The sequence below is a fragment of the Notolabrus celidotus genome, chromosome 8 (assembly GCF_009762535.1).
Source record: "Notolabrus celidotus isolate fNotCel1 chromosome 8, fNotCel1.pri, whole genome shotgun sequence".
Classification (NCBI taxonomy): domain Eukaryota; kingdom Metazoa; phylum Chordata; class Actinopteri; order Labriformes; family Labridae; genus Notolabrus; species Notolabrus celidotus.
The window spans coordinates 30,637,054-30,655,025 of NC_048279.1; the positions used below are offsets into that span (position 1 = coordinate 30,637,054).

General features: G+C 40.0%; 1 protein-coding gene across 2 annotated transcripts in view; it reads right to left on the reverse strand.

Annotated features, from left to right (window-relative positions):
• Positions 1-17,972, reverse strand: part of fstl5 (follistatin-like 5) — a 222,882-nt gene that overhangs the window by 204,496 nt on the left and 414 nt on the right. The gene's annotated exons all lie outside the window — the stretch shown is intronic.

Below are 17,972 nucleotides of genomic sequence, written 5' to 3' on the forward strand. Positions count from 1 at the left end.
TCCAGTGTCTTTTTTCCATTTTGTTTTTATTGCTGTGCAGTCAGGGTTTTGTTTGGTGCTGGTCTGAGAACTTTGTTTCCTGCAACAGATTGGAAGCTTTATTGTTATTGTTGAAGAACTGGCACTGCACCACAGATCACAGGCCTATTTCTATAATGTCTGGCCGCTGCAGTCATTTTCGCCGTTTAAATTCTGTTAGTAATGCACGTTTGTGTCTTTTTTGTGCTCCTTTTGTCATCTCAGATATGCTGAATGTACATTATAAGAGCCCAGTCATTCTGTTTATTTCAAGCTGTTGCAGCAGCTGGAATCATAAAACACAAATTACTTCATTTCTGCCCAAAAAGATTTTTCCTAAAAACTCTGCTATAAACCAGGTGCTAAGAAATCTGTAATGGGAGAGTAATCATGAATGGGATAATCTTTGAATCACTCTTATGATAGCAATTAAAATACTGACACACACACATCCAAACCCTTTTACCTATTCAGTAGGAACCTTTCCATGAACCCAGAAACCTTATTAAAAACTCTAAATCCTCTCCTGTATTCTGACTCCAAAGGTAATTTGGTTTCTGGATCACAGTCCCTGCAAACTAAAAACACAATGCTGCTCCTGTTGCTGGATTTGTTTGAAAGTTCAGGTTCAAGCATGTATTCAGACAGCATGGAAACACTGCTGAGCTGCTGGAGACTTTATTTGTTGTCTGACTTTTTGTGATTTGGTTTTCAACATGCCATGAAAGTTTGAGCAGATTGTTGTCAAAGCAGAAATTAATTAAAGTGTTTTTTTCTTTCTCAGATGGGGGCCTTGGAACTTTCAATCTGAATTCATTCAATACTCGTTTCCATGTTTTTGAGGTGCTTGGGAAGTGAGAGCAAAATTGCACCTCAATAACTTAAGGTTCTGAGATATTTTCTGATCTTTGGCTGCCAAGCTCCCAAGACAGTCTGTTCAGAAGGCCAAATAACTGCATTTCTATCAAAATATCCAAATTGAACTGATCTGAACCAGGTTTTTATTTATCTCAAATTCTGACATGACATCTCCCATCAGCACTTATTTTCCACAGACGGATGAGGCAGCGTGAACCATCTTGTCATCTACCCCGAATAAGGTGCTTTAGAGCTACTTCTTGACAAAACTGTCATTGTGTAATCACCGGCCATTCATCTGAAATGACGTGGTGACAGATGTTTTGGTGAGAGCATGTGAAGCGTCATTTTTGCTATGAGAGCACTTCCTCCGCAGGCGCCCAGCTGTGCCAGCAGCTGCATCTGCTGACAGCAAGTGTGGATTCTGCTTTGTGTGCAGCCTTGAATTTTCCTGAGATTGCCATATTTAGAAAACACATTTACACTCCACATAATCACCTCATATTGCACATAGACTCAGTTATACATGACATTTAGGAAGCACTCCACTCTTTTAACTGTAACATGTCTCTGCTGATATGTAGGTAAAAAATCTCGACTGACAGAAGCATTATACAACTACTTTATCTTAAATAACAGCCTCAAAGTCAGGTTGGTGGCACAGTTAAAGGGAGAGTTCTCTTTTTTTTTTTAAAGGAGGGTTGTGTGAGGTAGTTGTCAATAGTAAATGTATTAGACACAGGGGATCCCGGTCAGCAGAAACCAGCCGTAAAACTGGAACAGAAACTAGGCTATCAACTGCTACAGATAGAGTCAACTCTACCAAGTTATTTCACTCATTTTAAAGAACTCCAACCTGAACTCTAATGTCGATATGAGTGTACAGTCCACTGATACTTCAGCGCTTTACTTTGCTCATTTGTTTTTGCACAACACATATGTACAGTATGTCTTCTCCGGCTAGTTTCTCAATAAAGCAGCCCAGCTGACTGAGATCCCCTCGATCAGCTCCTTAACCCTAGAACACTATCGCCAGGGATATTCAATCAAGCAAACACATTTACATGATTTTCATTATGTTGCGTTTGAGTGTCATGGGTCCCTGGGTGGCTTCAGCATTGTTTTTGAAGGCGTGGGTGTTTCCTTATTCCAAAACCCGATTTTTCCCTACAGGCACGTGTTCGGGTGATATTCCCCCTTTTTTGTTTCTCTCTCCTGCAGCTGTTTGTGTGTCAAGGAGACTGTGCCTTCACCAGGGAAGTCTCAAATGTCCCAGGAATGGGTGGACCAAACACCAAGTTTCTAGTTTCATCATTTTTTGCTTTAGAAATTTTTGGTCCCAAATGCCAAATTTTCAGTAATTTTGGAGCATTTTATAGGGTCCCCCCCATTATACATTTTTTCAGCAGACATGGTACAGTTTAAAATAAAAGAACACTACTCTAATTTTTCATATTTTCATATATTTTCATATGTTTTGATGACATACTTTTTGTTTTGTATATAATATATCAGGTAAAAAACACCCGGCGTTAGTGACAGTGTTACTAATTTTAGCAATAGTGTTCTAGGGCTAAAAGAAGATCTGTACTCCATTAATTTGCTTCCATAACAAATGCATGCTTTGGCAAGAACCACATCTTTACGACAATGGGTGATGGTGCTGATGGGAAATGTAGTCATTCAATGGGGTCACCAGAATCAACACAACACAAAGACTCCTCACAGTGGCTTTGAATTGAGTGTTGCATTTAGGTCAGATAGAGGGCATGGAAGTCCATTCTGCAAAGCGGTTGAGGATTATTGTTTCAAACAAACCGGGGACTTTCATTCTGGAGACTGTGGTTCAAATCCTGAGTTGACTTCTATCACATTAACCTTCATTTATGTAATGTACTTTATTTTAGTGTCATATGTACACCTGTTACATCATAAGATAGGCCTTTTTTTAAACCCAAACCTTGATGGGACAGGAGCAATTTGTTTGTAGTCGCTAACTTGACTGCTTTATCTTTTTTAAGTTCAGTCAGACAGAGCACATTCATCACTGCTTCTTTGAACGCAGAGCTGAGCAGTTCTAAAACAGGTGCCATATATATACTGTATATTTTATTTTGGGGCCACTTACCAAGCTTTATGAAGAATACCCTTTTATATATTAACAGTCGACACTAAAACATCAGAGAGGAGTCATTAACACTGGCAAGGCTGTTTGGCAAACGCTCCTGTCACCACTGTGAGCTCGGTATTCTCATTGCAGGTATCACAGCAAAGGCAAAAGGACCAAAGAGGACGCTGGTGACACCTGAGGAGTTTTAATGATTTACCTTTAGATTGCCTGATCTAAAACTTCAGGAGGAAAGACAGCTCAGTTTCTTCATGACGGATTAACCACTGTGACTTCAGCTAACCTTAAAGCAGCCTCCGTAACAGCAGCCTACTTTTCAGATTGGTAAAATGCCAAAGATAGTGTAAGACTTCATTAACTGTATCTGGGTTTGTGCTCCTCAGAGCAGGATAATGAGCTGTAGTGGCCCCGGTACAAGAAAAGAGTTGAAAAGGGCTCGTTTTTTAAAAAGTACGGCTGTGCTTTTTTGCTTTCTTTTCATCTGAGGAGCAATTTCCAGAAAGGGGGATTTCTTTGTGGAGCTTAAATTGGGACCAAATAGTTGAGCCAAATCTGTGCAGGGCCTGAAGAGCTGAGGCCCAGGCCTGGCACTGCCTTAATCATCCCCTAGATATTCTGGATCACGTCCAAATGAGAAGCACTTGAGCTGCCTAATGTCCCTATATAATCACCATGATATATCAAGCAGGAGCAGGTATGCTAATGGACTAATTCATTAAGATAATTAATTAATTTGCTTAATGAATTAGCATTCATTTGTGTACATTTTATATCACTGTAATTGTAGTTTTCTAACATGTAGGCGTGAAAATAAACGCTGGGCTGCTCTACAAACGAGTCCAACTGCTGGGGAAAATAAATCTGTCTTCTTTGATATGGAAATGTTTGCACAGAGATTCACCAACATTTAATCACTTAGTTCAATAATCTGCAATATGCATTTGAAGCACAACTCCGTCACCAACATGCTGATGTAACATCTTGCACCATGTGCTGTGCTGGTAGGAGGTATAAACATTGTGATGGAAAGAGAGAGTAACACAGGTGGGAGTCCTTGAAGTGAGAAGGGTCGTCTTACTGCACCAAATAATTAACTGCACTAACTTGAACTTTAAAAGGGGTTCATATTTTCACACTTTGTCAACTGACTCTTGTCGTCTTAAGTCTGTGAGGTTTCAAAATGATGTGATTAGAAGGGCATAAAAGGCAGCAATCTGAAAAGGACATGTTTGCCTCTCTGTAGAAGTCTGAGGCAGAAAAAGTACACTTAACCTTTAAATTTAGCTGCTGGTGTCATCTTTCATTTATTGACTAACTCCTCCACTGTGAAGCTTTTAAACACACTAAAACAAACTGGGGCACTGCAGCTTAAGACAAACTTATTTGAGCACAACATTCTCTATTTTTTCAGCTAAAGCATTTCTCGTTGAAATTTTGAAAATAAGAATATATGAAATAACACTTGATTCACTTTTGGAAAATGCCCTAAAAAGAGACTGTACACCTCCTCTTCAGCACATCACCTCTGAAAAATGCTTTTTGCAACGAGCAATTAGACATATTGTAGGAATTAGCAGCTAAATATGAAGATACTTTTCTGGGAGTTGGTGGAGACCAAACATGGAGCATTAAAGATTGTCTTTAGCATGGATAGATATAAGGTGGAGAGAGGCTTCAAATGAAAGACAACACCATTCCATAATTGATGAATGTGAAAACAGGGCACTGTTGGAAAAACAACTGAAAGACTGATAGTTCTATATGCTGTAAATGTGCGTGTGTGTGTTTCTTTAAATCCATTGCAGGTTTTGGTGGTATATACATTCAGTGAACAGACTCCTCACTAGATTTGCTCTTGTTATCAGAGACACTTTACTGATATCAACTCTTCCTTTTGTCTTACAAAGTCAAAGCACAATGTTTCTGAGAACAAAGTAGTCATTCTTGTTTCCTGAGGGGGACTTTTTCTCACACTGTACAGTGCTGAGTCAATGTTAAAGAACCCATTCAAGCTCATCACAAGACCTGCTGCTGTGGAGCTGAGATCCTATCACTCCTGAAGATAGCTAAAGATGTTCAGTTGGTAGATGTTAATCAAGATTTTGTTTCAAGTGGGACCCAAAGACTTTAGGACAGCTAATTGTACCAGGCAAATGTTCAACTGCCTTTGAATTAGCTGTTGTGGCACAAAAAAAATAACTATGTTATAACATTTTAAAGCCTTTTTTAAATAATGTGTTTTATAAATGATACTAAATGAATGAGATGATTTGATTGAGGTGATGTTAAAGCTCCTGTGAGGAGTTTTAAACTGGTTATTAAAGCGACTGAACTTAATACTGATGATTCTTGATGAGCTAAAAAAAATTCAACGGCACCACTTCAACAAGTGTGATATTTCTTTATAGTGATGTTTAAATCCTGAAACCACAGCCATGGGGTCGGTGTCAGGCTGGATGATTTACAGCACGCAAAAGAAACAGCCTTTTGACATTTTTAACAGCAAAGATTCATAATTTGACTGTTGAAAATAACAAAATATATATTTTTGGGCAAACTAATGCTCAGTAAATGCAGGACAAAATTAGTAACTGGGTGAGATGCATTACATGGTCCACAGAGGGCGCCAAAACAACACAAACTGAAAGTTCCTGACAGGAGCTTTAAGTTTGACAACTCTTTCAAAGGTTTGGGAGGCTATAACATTAAGACTTAATAACAAGTTTGAGTCAGGAAAAAAACAAGAAGAATCTGAACCTGCTGTCTAAGTGACTCTCTGCTACCTCATTACCCACAGTTAAGGTGCACTCCAGCTCTAGTGGGTCCAGCGGGGCAGCTCAATGGTGGGTAGCTGGAAACTGGGGTTGTTCAGGGAGGCTCTAAGCTGTGACAGTGTGTGGTGAAGTGAAGGGCTGTAGTTAAAAATGGCCTGCATTAAGAAGTATCCTAATAGCATCCAAAATTTGGTAGACATCAAATAAAAGAGGCTTAAATATTCAGGGAAAAACGAACTACAGCAGGAGTTCTTCTGTTGTTTGAAATAAGCAGAGATAGTTCTCATGGTGGGAGGCTGGTAAGAGATTGTGCTCGTCTTTCTATGCAGGCAGCAACATAACTAATGGATGTTTTCACAACATTTTAATACCAGGTTTTCTGCCTTTCTGCAACAAAACCTTTCAAAACATTTGCTAAATGCTCTTAAAAGTTCCAGTTTTGTAGCTAATGGTACAATCATGGTGTGTGTGGAAATGAACACAACTCTTGCTTTTGGTTTCCCTGCCACTTATTTCCTCACTAAAATTTCTCTTTCTACTATATCACCTGAATTCAAGAGCATCTTTTTCAACTAGAGCAGCTGCTTTGGGTGTCTTATAACATTTCAGACAGGTTTAAATTGTAACCCAGTTCATCTCACACTTGAGCATACACTGTGTGTCTGCATTTGACCCCCAAAGGGCGTAACATAGCTGCTAGGACTGAGAGCAGCCTGGCTTTGCCTGAAGTCATTAAATGAAAATTTATTTGCACTCTTTCAGGAGCTTGGGCTTCATGATGGAAATGATACCATTAGCGTACACATTGAAAGAATAGCAACGCTGTCCTGTGAAGACAAATTTAGGACTTGTCTGTGAGAACAGGATCTAGGTCTTCATATAATTTCAGGTGCCATCAATAATTCTGCTTTGGGTTTATGAAGAGTGTTGTTTTGCATCACTCTGTCAAAAACAGCCACACAATCAGAACTGAAATCAGGTTTACAACATGAGGTTTATACATGGTAAAAATATGTTTTTGTATATTAGCCCAACATAATAAATGATTAGGGTAGATTGACAGGGAATAAAGAACATAAAGGCAAATATTTGAGGTTTAAAATCTATTTTAGAAAACAAAAAATATTCTCAGCATGAAATTGCAAAAAAATTGGGGATTTCATCTGCAGTATAAGATCATCAAAAGATTCAGAGAATCTGCAGAAATCACTGTGCAGAAGAGGCAATGATGAAAAATGCACTGCATTGAAAGCACACATGACTCTGTAGTGGAACTCACTGCATGGGCTCAACATCCCTTCTGAAAACCATTGTCTGTGACAAGTTTGTTGCTGCGACCACGCATACTGTACCATGCAAAGAGGAAACCACAATGGTAAACACGCCCCTTCACAATTTTTTTGAAACGTGTTGCTAGCATCAAGATTAAAATGGGGATATATCTTTCAGAAAACAACCATTATTTTCTCTTTTCAGCATTGGATCTGTGCAAGATCATCTCCAAGTATGTGTAGGGCTTAAGAGACTTGAAAACCATCAATTCTGTCATTATCATATAGCAGCTTAGGGATGATGGTGAGAACAGCTTGCAACATCAGTCAGTCAATGCCTGTGGTGACTGACTTCATCATTATTTATTCATCATTTTACTCATTCATAAATTGGCATTAAATATTTACGTATGAATTGATTTGAAGGTTAGAGTTTTGTTTGCAAGTTTCCTGCGCTTTATCTGCAACCACATTATTGAATGAGGTGGTTGTGTTTGGCTTTTTTACACAGTTATGACAACTGAAGCCATTAACAGTCAAATCTTAAGGTTTGTATTTGCTGTCTTCTGTTGTCAAAGGAGATTATCAGCAGTCATTCACAGTGTAGGGTCTTTACTTAAATGTCTATAAGTGCATTAAAGATAATAATTGGATTGATATATAAAGTTATTGACAAGAGCAAAACAGAAACGAGTGTCATTATTCAAACCTCTGTGCATCAATCACATCTTGGCCCTTACATTATGATACATAAAAGCCCCTGACTTCACTGCCATGCTGAATAATTAGCTCAGACATCTCAGGCTCCATGAACCCTCACTCTTGCTGGACTTCAAAGAAGCGACTTTGCTGTCTACAACCCTGCCTGTGAACCCTTCAGGATGCCGCCGCTCCGATATCGCCGGCTCATTAGACAGGAAGCATTGCTCCAAATGCCAAGCGGATAACAGCAGAGCATCTCCGTGCCACCAGATAACGGATAAAGAAGGAGACGGGCCCTTGTGCAAATTTGTTGGCTGCATGTTGTGATGACATAATTCATTATCCCCCGTCCTTTTTATGAGGCTGTTATCTGTTTCAGTCAGATATCTATCCAAACGCATAAAATGTGATTACACTGAGCTTTGAACTTATGCCGCTGTATTGTCTCCTCGCTAAATCCCCATTGCACCATGGGTACATTTTACCACTGAAGGAGTAGTGTTTGTTTACTTTGTAGTGTTTGTGTGCGTGCATATGTGTGTGATTAGATAACCGCTTTGCAGTTCAGTTTAACACCTCATTTGTAGTTAATTCTACACGGCTGACAATCTCCTTTTACACCCACGCCTCTGATTACGCTTTAATACACACCTCTTCTCACATTGGGGTCACACAAACACATCATATTCTGCATGTTTGGAATATTTCAGTGAATGTGGGAATATATGAGCTGGTAAGGATGGCAATAGTAGATGAGAAAAAAATATTTCCCTGCCCTGGTAGGGACTGCAAAACCCCAGAGCTAAATCACTTTCAAAGTTAATCTGCTATAAATCCTGGCAGGCAGTGCAAATCTAGGCAGAGAAACTTTTGAAATCAAATGCGGAATTTCAATGATCCTCACGCTCGGGGGGGAAGGTGCTCCACCAGAATGCAACAGCAGTATCAGACACAAAACGAGCAAGAAATTCCCCCTACTGAGCACACCTGCGATACTTTCAAATCTCACAGGACTCCTGCACTATATGTGGGATTGAAACAGGGCTGATGTCAACCACAGAGACTGGTGCACAGAAGGTGTGAAGTTACACTGAGAGCAGGAAACACATGGAGAAAGTGTTGGGGGGTAACTACAGTTCAGATGGTCAATCACAGGATTGCTAATGAGCCTCTGATGTGTTAGAGTCTGCTTTGTTCTCAGCAGGACTGTAGATGTTTTGTGTTGTGGACTGTGAGTGTTCACTGATCACTGAGACTGACTGAGTGATCCTGCAGGCACTTCAACATTATTCTCTGATCTAACAAACAAGGTGTGTCCTTAATTCTCTTCCAGCTCTGTAATTATTCTCTGTATTGTTTTATTTAATGATGTATGTAAGGATGCAGAGAACATGTGTGCTTTGATCGCTAGATAACCCAACATCCCTGTGAAGGTCATTGGGTATAAATGATTCATTTCCACTGACTGTTTCCAGAATGACTGTTCAATACAAAGTCTGAGGCCAACAGGCCAATGCATGGTAGGACTTGCCAGCTGACTGCCCAGCTGTGTCCAAACTGGATTCTAAATTATATTCCTGCATGTGCTCTGCAGACCTCAAAGTCTGTGATATTTTAGTGGGGCAGCAAAGCACAAAATCTGAGGAGCACACTGTGCAGGATACTGGTTTGTAGCCAGCTGCTTTAGCCTTTCAGCTTCAGTTTGAGGCTATGGCACAAATGGTGAACGCCAGTCTCAGTGTCTTTGGGCATATTGTGTGTGCATCTTTTTTTGTGTAGTTTTTTAAAAAGAGATCATCCAACAATTCATGTTATTATATACTTTAAATGATTATTTTTAGTCTGTTTTGTACAGGACAGCTGAAGAGAGTAATGTGAGAAGCAGAAAACGGGGGAAGAAATGCAGCACAGTGTCATGGCCGAAAGTCAAACCAGGACTGCTGCAACAAGGACTGTAGCCTCTGTATACAAGGTACACGCTTTATTCACTGTGCCAAACCAGCGCCCTCTTTGAACAATCATTAAATCCATATCCAACATGCTCTACTCGGCTTTAGCAGCCATTTAAAAAAAGAATAAAGAAGCTGGTAAATGCTCAACATATTGGCATGGAGACCTACTCCATCTGGCATCTTGTATGTTTGCAATAACTGCACAGTGACACTCCAGTGTACAGGCATAAATGCTCACAATGACCCGGGCCACTTACAAAGGATTGGGCATAGTCTATGCTCTGATTTAAAGCTTGTATAAATCAAACTTGGAGTTACACAATGTGCATAACAAAGCCAGGCTGGCTGCTTCTCCACACTGCAAGTTTTGGCCTTTATTAAATGTGAGAAATGACAGGGTTACCAATTCTCTCATAAGGAAGGAGCCTAATGAGCTTAATTTCCAAAATGTCAAACTTTTTCTTTTAAGGTTCTCATTAAAATGGAAATGTAAGCATCTATGACTCAATTACAAACAAGTATTCTGCAACAGAGAACTCTTTCATATGAATTAAATTAAGTTTAACCAAAATTTGAAACAAAATTTCAGCAAAACATCAAAATAACCATCAGAAAAAAATTACAAAAAGAAGGTAAACTGTTTCTCAACATTCAAATTTACAAAACTGTGGTAAACAAAAAGTAATTGGTTGATGTAGAATTCAGGAAACGAAAGAATGTACTCTGCATGCAAGGATATCACAGGGCTCAGCTTTTTAAAGTGTAACTCTTCAGCACTTTTTGAGAGGCTTTGGGTTTTTCACAGTATATTTAATTTACCTTTGATCCACTCAGGCAGTCCTGTAATAGATGCCAGACAGCACACTGTGACTATACTGAATGGAACTTTGGACTAATTCATCCTCAGACAGTGTGCAAATTATTCATCACAGCTCTGAATAACCACCCAGTGAGAAAACGAAGAGACTCTAATAAATCCTTTGTTATGCACAGGATTTTGGTCTATTGTTTGCCACCAAATCTCAGAATACAAACAGCTAACTGTTTACCATCATCTCCGACTTTACATCAGGATTCATCCAAAAGCCGCAATTAAGAGCCTGAGTGAGCACGGCAGATTATTCCTAACGTCTGCTTTACACAGAGGAAGCTTCAAGACATTTCAGTGCATCTATAAGTTCTGTATGACAAAGGTTTGACAGCAGGACTCAGGCTTTATATGGTTCACATTACAATCATTTATGATCCCAGGAGTCTCCACATACGAGTCGTCGGCAGGAAAGACCTTGACTTTTCTTTTACAGCCGTTTAATTTATAGACCATTCCTAATGTCGTAAAGTGCAGGATGTCGTTACAACTCTGCAGGATGAAGCCTGGCAGCGGCACATCGGCTCTTCCATTGTTAACTATCATTACATAATCAGATGGATCAGATCTGCTGTACAGTGCCCAGGAACAGTGCCGTCACACTTGGCCACAGCACCAGCGAACAGTGACCTGCGACCTGGGGATGCCATTAAAATGCAACGCATGGACAGACCACCCGAACACCCGACTCCCTGAGAGCCATACGCTTCCAACAAACAGCAAACAACAGCATTATTATCTCAGAGACAGACTGTGAAGCAACACCAACACCCCCACCTACTGAAACATATTTCAAAATGCCTCCAGCCACACTTGCCATCAGTCTGCCTGCAGCACACTGACAGGATTAGCACATAAACCCAGAGCCTGTTGACCCTCACCTTTAAAGTTTGTGCAACTTCTATTATTGTCTGACCATCTGCCAGACAGGAGCACTGAGAAGAAGGGAGAACCGTCACTATATCTCATCCAGCCTCAGCTTTGAAAGAACCCTTGTTCTGCTGTACAGAACAAAATGGCTTATGACAATAAAAATTTAACAATCCACTTGGAGTTCAATCAAGACGCAGAGCGGAGGAGGTCATGCTTCAGACATGGAGAGGTGTTTGAAAAGTCAGGAGACGGAGGCTCATTCCGTTACCTTAGATTGATTCTTATTGAGAAAGAAATGGGACTCAGTGGAAATGTTAGCAGTCTAGCCTGGCTGCACACTGACCAGCTGTTCTTGAACATTATCACAGCAAGTAAAGTACAGGCTAATCTGAACTGCATCAGAAGTCTTCTCATCTTAACGTCTGCATGTATTTATCCCTGTGTTTAAATAGTAGTCTGTATATATAAGAAAGTGAAGCCAGTGCTTTTAACAAAGATTGCTTTTACCGATCAGCAGGGGGTGCCTCTACTGGTTGTAGATTGACTGTATAAAGAAGCAGATGTAGTCACCTGATGTTCCCTATATGGTTAGCAAACTGGCCTTTCAAAGCGTTGAGTTTAGCAACTTATTTGTTGCCATCATTGATTGTATACTAAATGGACACTGAGCTTCAAAGCTCCTCCCCCTGTGAGATGTGAAGCCGAAAGACCACCTCGACAGGTGCTGACGTGGAACCAAGGCATGCACAAAAATAAGAAAGCAGTTTGGTGGAGCCGTGGGACTGATGGCACAGCTCAACCGCTAACCAAAACACACATTTAACTAACCGCCAAAACATCAGATTGCCCACAGGAGAACAGGTTCTTGAGTGGATTTGAATCAGACACTCATGGTTATGAAGTGACTCGTGTTAGTGTTTGTAATGTTTTCTCTCACTGTTCCTCCTCTACTCTGCTACTCTGTTAAATAATGCTGCAAGAGCCATAGCCATCAACAGAGCTGTCAATCAATCATCTTTTTAAAATAACTGATTAAGAGTCAATTTTTCAGACAAAGGAATGCTTACAAATAAATCAACATGATAAGAGCTAACTTTAAATTTGGCCAGGTTCATGACCTATGCTGCAGCCAGCCAGCAGGGGGAGCTCTAAAATTAAAATCACCATTCAAAATGACTGAGATCGGGACAGGATTGATATTATCAGATGACCTCTGTGTGTCCTGAAATATGGAGGGTGACTTGCCCTGGAAATTTCACTTTATAAATAACAGACATGGTCGATTCGTATGGGATTAAAAGCGCAGACGTTCTCTGACATTATTACAATTCATCAGAGGTTCCCAAGTAATACTAATCCCAAACAGGCCAAATAGGAGTTAAGTCAGTATAAACCAGGGCAGAGACATTTCGTATCCACCCTGTCATTCAAATATGGTTGTCTCTGGTGCAAAAAAAATAAGACGGCAACAGTCAAAAGAGGGTTCTGCAAACCAGAGTGTTACCTCACAGTCACTACATCGACTCCTGATATACAGTCCATGGTTTAAATGCTTCCAGTAACTCTAAGTGGTGGACTCATTAAAGAGACATCTTCACCATAGAGGAATAACAAGTTCTCACATCATGAAACAATTTGTCTGCTCGCTGGGGGACATAGATTGTCTCTTAGCCATGGTGGAGGGATGGGATTTTTCAATGTGTGTGGGTCTGCTGCACAATAAAGATTCCAGGTATTGAAGAGAGCAACTACAAAGACAGACAGGGAGACATAGATGGGAGTTGGCAGCAGTTACAGCTTAGCTCAGAGTGGGAAGAAAGGGGGAGATGGAAAAGGGGAAGGCAATGTTAGAAGTGTTATTGTGAAGGTGCGTTGAAGCTGTGCTTTTGAGAGATGAAACATTGAACCTTAAAAAGTGTTGTGTCAAAACCTTCATGGAAAACATTTGAAACTTTGACTCTCAGAGGAATAAACAGAGCATTTCTGTAACTGGTTTTGATTACTTTAGTGCTTTTATATGCATGATATGAATTCCCTGCTTTGACACGGAGACCCTGCATTGAAAAAAAAAAACGAGTCATCAGAGTTCCTGGTCAACAGCCGAGGGAGGATTCAAGAAGTAAACACCACACAGAAAGCACTGATGGGCCCATTACAACAGTGCTTTACTCTCCATATTGCTCCTGTGGAGTCACTGTGGCTGTAATGGGCAACTCCCAGGTGTGAACGTGAGTAACTGAATGTGAAACCAGGCATTGCTTGGAAGGGCATTTGTGCTCAGAGAGAAAAAAGCTGCTCTCAATGATGAGTGGATTCAAAATGCTTTTGGCTTTTGAAATATTTGAGGAGTAGTTTGACATTTTGTTAAAAATCCTTATCTTTCTCTTGTGTTTTTGTTCCTGGGAGTTAAATAAAGAGATACATTTCATTCCTTTGTTGAAAGCGATACGGGTTAGCCTTCAGTTTCTTGGTCTTTCCATCACTGTTAGGTTGCTAGAAAAGCTGTAGAGACTCTGAACAGATGTGTGGATTACACAAACAAAATGTTTCTTGTGAGATCATCTATTCTGAAAGAACGTGAAGGCTATTTAAGACTTTTCCTGTGTATGGATTAAAATGATAGGATATATCATGTTCAGTGCATGCTATAAGAGGTGCTGTCAGATGTATTTTTTTACTTAAAACAACTAGCTGTTTCCTGCCGCTTTCGGTCATCCCATAGCTCCCAGACAATAGTACTGAGTTCTCATCTAACTTAAAGCTCCTGTGAGGAGTTTTCAGGTGGTTGTGAAACAGACTGAGAATTATACTGATGCATCATCAACAACAACACTGACAATTTGTTTAATTTATTGTTATTTTTAATGCCTGAAACAACTGCGAGGAGGTAGGTGTCAAAGCAGATAATTGACAGCACGATGTAGAAACAGTCTTCTTCACATTTTCAACAGCAAATATTCCCAATGTGTGAAACATTTGAGTGTTAAAAGACAGCAGGATGAGAGTTTGTCAGGAAATACTGCCATGGCATGTGCAGGACAAGATCAGTAAAGCTATAAGATGAATATATCCATGTATAGGGAGCACCAAATTCAGCACAAAGTTCCACACAGCAATTTAAAGATGACAATGAATGTGCATGTCTATAAGAGGGGGAAATGCTCCACCAATAAACCAGTTTTCTTATACAGCTCCAGTTATGGAGCTAATGGCTTAGGTTTTATACCGCTAGTTAATGTTTAATAGCTCACTAAATGGTAGTCAGACTGTATAAAACACTGACGTATTCTCAGTGATGTTAACCATTGGTTTCTGTAGCGGCGTCTTGAGACCTATTGATGGCGGTCACCGTATTGGAAATGCTGACTCAACATTCATCCAAGTGTACCCGCCTGTCAGTCAAGACAGCCGTGCCCCTAATTAGGAAAAACTTGTAACCTTAATATTGTATTATTAAAAAATGTGTCCGCCTTTCAGTGTGTATGAATAGGAAAATACTAATGAGACCAATATGTCATTTTTTGTACCAGGCAGTAAACATGTTTTATTTTGCTGTAAAGATGAGCTTTGTATAATTGATGTGTATGTGGCTTCCCCGGCTTTTGCAGTCAGCCTTGTGGTCACTTAAGTAACTGCAGTTTTTAGCACTTCATTTTAGGCTTCATTTCTCAAGAACAGAGGTTTTTGCCATTATCATGTAAGCCTAAAGACAAGAGTAAATACAATGATGTGCATATTTGAAAGCAAAGCAGATGTTTAATTTGCCAATGATGCCTCTATATTTCTACCACAATCCTGATGATGCCACTAATGTCCTAACTAATCTACAATAGGACCCACTTGTAACAGAATTGAAGCTACTTTTGATCAAAGAGATCAGCCATTTAAATAATGTATTGGGATTTTTCCAGTGTGGCAGAGTTCTCCATCCTCAGAGCACTCTAATACTGCCAAACACTGTATAGTCTATAGTGCTGTATGGCTCCTTCCCTCTTTATGATTTGTTCATATCCAACATGTCTGAAATACATTAATGGATTCACAGATCCCAGAGGAAGCCTAGAGGCTTGTAGTACACTTGTTTGATCTCTCATGTGGGTCCCAGTAGAAATAACTGGGAGCTTTAGAATCCACAGCTCAGTAGATTTAAAGGGGCTTGTGTTGGATCATAACATAGTAAGGTGTGATGGAAAAAACCTTTCAGACTCTAAGCAGCTCCTGTAGTATCTTTGAAAGTGGGCTGCAGGGTAAGATTGAAAAAAAGGACGCTTCTCAAAACCAGTTTGCTCTCCAAAACAGGCTCTTACAGACATCTCAAAGTGTAATCAGTAGAGATTTTTGAAACTGCTGCGATGCTATGGACACCTGAGATCATTGTGAAGACACTCAAACGCTGCCATTTTCACTGCCGGCTCAATTTTCCCTCCCCAACTTTCAGCTTCTATTGTCATATCTTTCAAATCTGCCCCCTGCTACCTGCTACCATTACTGGGTGCCCACACCTTCGTTCAGAGAGCTTTTTTCCCTTCACATCTGAAAAGCTTTGATCAGTTTCAGGGCTTTCTTTCTTGTGAAAAGAAGTATTGACTCAAAAGCTTTTGACTCCCTGCAGTGCTTGAGGGAAGTCATTGTAATGAAAAGCAGAGGAGCTCCATTAACACTGCTACCTGCTCAGCTTGCTCCATCACCTACCTGTTGTTAAATGGTTTAATTGGGAGCCGACTGAGGTAAAAAAAACAGGAGGGGAAAGACTTTTCCTAATCTAGGTGTGGTGGAGAAAAATGTTATCCTGGTGAGAAATATACTGACACTGCATTTTTTCTTTGTCATTGTACCTCTTGGTTGGAACAATTCAGTGAACTGACTGTATGAGTGTCATTTTAGTGCAGAAAGTCTTTAGAGTCATGCTGGAAAAGAGCATTATCTTTCCTTTTTACACTTATTCTGAAGTCTCAGTCTACTTTTGTATGATTTTTTTTAACATATAGCCTGTATAAAAGATGCATTATTTGGTTCTGGCTTCTTATTGAAGTGGAGAATCAATTAGCGAGTGCAGCCTTGAAAGAAAGATCCCCTCATTCATCTAAAAGCGCCACTGGAAATAGATTCTATCTTGTGGTTTCAAAGAGCTTCCACAGATAAAGTGAATGCATTGTGGGATTTCAGGGATTGAAGTTGGATTGCAAAGGCCTACACATAGATGAACGTTCAGACTGCACAGCTTTCTGCAGCGCTCCCACTTTCACTACAAGAATTCAAATTACGGTTGTAATTAGAGGAATGTGCTGGGATCATTAGTGACTGTGCACCGAGAGAATCACAAAGCATGTCACCAATGAGCAGGAAGAACAACATGCAGGCTCCCAGGGATGTGCACAGATCAACAGGCACATTGTTAGGTGTTGGTGTACCTTTAACTGCGAATGGATAAAGCTGTCACCAGAGTTATTGTGGACACAGGCTCAATATGTCATCATTCTCATGGATGGTGAGTAATGAAAGTAGTGCAGAGAGTAAAAGTTACTCAGATATTCTTACAATCAGTGATGGAGAAAGAACATAAGTTAAAAAATATTGATGTTACTAGTGCAAGAAAATACAAGTATTAATGTGGGAATTGTAATTAAGGTTTTTGGTTGATGGGTTTTTTGCACCAGCGACTGTGACACTTACATATTTCAATAACCTAATAGCATTTTATAGTTGATATGAAGCCAATAGAACAAGACCAATAAAAAATATTATGATTTAATGTTTATAGTCGGTCAAATGTAATTTTCTTCAGGATGAAATGTCATGAAATACAAGAGCAACTACTTCAAGTGGATGTATTTTTTATGTTCCACCACTGCACACTGATAGTGTTATGTGTGAGGTGTTACATGTGGATTTTTCACTCTAAAAAATTGCACACACAGTATTTCCAATCATAAATTCCTCTTTTATGGCACCATAACAGCTATATTGTCCTGTGTGGGGAACATGTTTCCATAGGCTACTCCATATCCCACCATAGGAAGGACAGAAAGGATTCCAGGCTGTAAATCTGAGTCGTATCGATGGCACAACTTAATCTGGTTTTAGGTTAGCTCCTACTCCATCTGCTGCACCAACGAGGAAAAAAAAAGAGTCCCAAAATGTCCTACGCAAACCATCAAACAACACAATTAATGTCCATCCCCTGCGTTAGAGCCTATAATATTCTGCCAAATGAGTCAGGCGCAGAGCGGAGGATGAAAAACAAAAGTATAATCCCTCTGCTGCTAACGGTGTCACTCAAGGATTAGCGTGCCAAGGAAAAAAAAAGGAAAAAAAACACACTAAGTACTACGCGGATAAATTAAAAGCTCTGGGCAACGTGGTGACTCTCCAATCGCTTCACAAACACTGGTTGTGATACAAAGGGACGTGTCTGTGCGCCAGTGTGCACAGAATCACAGCAACTATAACCTTAACTTCAGGTATCCTTGGTATCAGCTGATTGCAGCCTCAGGGAGCTGAACAGAAGGAGGGGAAAGATTAGGGTAG